Source organism: Lutra lutra, chromosome 2 (genome assembly GCF_902655055.1).
Source record: "Lutra lutra chromosome 2, mLutLut1.2, whole genome shotgun sequence".
Lineage (NCBI taxonomy): Eukaryota > Metazoa > Chordata > Mammalia > Carnivora > Mustelidae > Lutra > Lutra lutra.
In genome coordinates, this window is record NC_062279.1 from 87,303,090 (window position 1) to 87,306,532 (window position 3,443).

The window sequence follows — 3,443 nt, forward strand, 5'->3', positions numbered from 1 at the left end:
AAATGGCAACGAGGGTACAAAATTGGAGATGAAATTTAATAAAAACAAATTTGTATGGAAAAACCTGAAGTCTGTTAATAGTGTGACCTGGCTACCTCCCAAATGTATTCTTAAGGTGTATTAATGCAGATATACAATAAAACAAAGATGGAGTACATGTTTGTAAAATAAATAGATGCATAAATGAGAATCCATTGTAATCTTTTCAGGTCACATCTAAAGTATCGTGTTTAATTCTGGGTGTTATATTTTAAGCACCAGTCAACCAGAAAAGTTTAATCCTATGTCAAGTCAAAAGAGTTGAAGGACTTAGTTACAGTTAGGAGAAAGATTGCTTTGAAGTGTCCAGTTCCGATGTTAAAACTGAGGCCATTTATGTAGCAACACTAGGGGAGAAGACTTGATACATCATGAAATATAACCATCTAATAACGGGGTGGGGGGTGGGGGGCACTATCCTGTGTGAATGAGAGCTGTTCACAGTAAGGCTGGATAAAGGAGAAGTAGTAGAAGGCAGTCCTGTTAATGGCAGTGGACTTTATTTATTGCTTGCATAAGGTTTGCAGGTATGTATTAATATTCTAGCAACCAATCATCTCTTTATTCTAAATCTAAAGGAAAAAGAAACAAAATGTTATGTTTTATATATATATATATATTTTTTTTTTCATCAATTTAAAGACTAAAACAGGATGAAGTAGATTCATAAGATGGCTTTGTGCTCCAATGCTCTGGACATTTTCTTAGGCTATGGGGTTACATTCTTACAGGAAAAGAAAATAAAGAGAATATTAATTTACAAAGTTGGCTGTAGAAAAGGTTATTATGGTTGCATACAGATAAAAAGGTCACATTTAAAGAGTCTTCTATCCTGAAATGTTAAAGAAAAAAACCCCATAGAATTCCTTTAATAAGATTCTGTTAGGAGAACAGGTGGAATGTACATTTTAACTCTTTCTATCCCAGTTGAATTTATTCCAGTGTATTTAGCAAAGCTAAACAAATGTCTGTAGGCAGGTCCTACTGATGTTGCAGTTGTTAATAGTTATTCATTTGTCTATTCATTTATTTATCAAACATTTACCAAGGGGTTACTAAAGACCAGGATATAAGGAATAAACACAAAAAGTTATGCCTGCAATAAAACTGAAACTGCAGGAAGGGAGACAGAAAATAAATAGATGATTGTCAGGCAATGCACTAGGTCATATGTCAGAGGTGGGGGGAGCCCTCATGAGGTTCATCAACTATGCATGAATCTAAGTTTGATTTACTGAATTACTCTTGAAGTCTGACGTCTGGATGGAGGATGGAGGAAAGGACATGTCAGCCTAAGAAAGCAATGTGTACAAATACACCAATACACGAGACTACAGGTCTAAGTGTTTTCAGGGCTCTGTAAATAATTCAATATAACAACACCAACAACAGCGATACCTAATAATTATTTTGTGCTTATTATTTCCAAGGTACCAGTCTAAACACATTACCTGTACTAACTGATCGAATCTTCATTGCAGTCTCGAACAGTCTGGTTCCAAAAATCTCCACCTTTTAAGTTCCATGTTACAGATTTTTGAAGAGATGGCTGGAGAGTTGATGAACTATTGTTTTTGACAGAATGGGAAATTAGATCCCTTAAAACTAAGTGAACAGTGATCACTGGAACTCAAAGGCGTAGCTGGAATATTTACATGCTTACATGTACATAGTTATAAAAACTTTGGAAAAGTTACGTTGTTACAAACACTTTGGAAAAGAGCTTTCTACTTACTGTCTTATAAAATCGCATTGGTTCAACATTTGTTCAGACACAACAGTTTCACTCCTGGGTCTATTCCCTGGAATTACTCTTGAACGTGTGCCCAGCGAGACAAGGAAAAGGATGTTCATGGCAGCATCTTTGTAACAGCACATACACGCAAAGCAAACACCTAAGTGTTTGTTATCAGCAGGAACAGTAGGAGAGACAGAAACTTTGTGGTAAATGTACAGCTGACCCTTGAACAAGGGGGGTGGGTGGGTGGGTTATGTTCTCTAACCTCCCACACAGTTGAAATTTTTGACTTCCTCAACACTTAGCTACTAAGCGCCTGTTGTTGACTGGAAGACTTAACTGGTAACATGAATGGTAGATTAACATATATTTTTTATGCTATATGTATTACATACTGTATTCTTACAAGAAAGTAAAATAGAGAAAAGGAAATGTTATAACACAACCATAAGGGAGAAAAAAAACATTTATAGTACTGTACATGTATTTATTGAAAAAAATCTGTGTTTAACTGGACCCATACAGTTCAAATCTGTGTTGTTCAAGGGTCAACTGTAAATAGTAGAATACTATGGCAATAAAAATGAATGAGTTACAGTGCCAGTCTGGATAAATGGCAGGAAGGTTATCCTGAGTAAAAAATGTACATTTCAGAAAGATGAAAGAACACATTTGTGTAAAAGCTTAAAATGTGCTAAAATAAGTGACATATTGCTTAGAGTACAAACATGTATGGTAAAATGATAAGAAAAGCAGGCAGTGACTTTTAAAAATTCAAAATAGTGTTCCCTCTAAAATGAGGACAGGGGAATGAAATATGGCAGGTAGATGTTATAGTACGTTCAGATCACAGTGTTGTATATTCTTCTTAACTTCATACCTTAGATGTATTAGAAATTGTTTTTTTTTGTATCTACTCAATGATTATCACATTTCATTAATTTTTAGGCCTGGTTTTTCATATTTAATACTTCTGAAGTTGAGTTGAATTTTAAAATTCACAGTATTGTACAAATGTAATGGCCAGCATTTTTCTTTCTTAGTTTATAGAAAATAATGCAGTGCCTTATAATTGAGGGCATTGTAGATCATAAGAAATATAGTAAGAAAAATAATACTCTGAATAATTTTAATAAATGTCCTTGAGACTATGTAGAGAATATGTAGAAGAATGGAAGGCTATGAGTCTGCAGTGGTATTTGGGGCCAGACCATAGAAGAGGTTGCATGCCATTGCTGAAACTGTTCTTCCCATAAGAATTGGGGAGCTATTAATGTTTTTTTATGAAGGAAAAATCACATGATACTCATACATGACTTCTTCAAAATTTAATTATGACATTGTCTAGAACTGATCCTTTTCATACATGCTTCAATTTTCAAACAATAAATATTAATCTTAAAAAAAACCCCAGTGAACTTGGATGACAATGAATGCAACATTGGTTTTAAAAAATAATACAGATCCTGTGTGGGGAGGCTGGACTTCCACTCCTATCTGACAGCAAGTAAGTGTCCCTTTCTTTCCCTCTGGGGCCATATCAGAGGAGGACTAGTGAAGTCAGGACTTTCATCATTGCCCAGAGGTAATGAGGTCACCTCTATTGCAGTACTAAGGTAGACCATATGGGATGCTGGAACTCCCCCTCTGCCTAGCAGTAATGAGG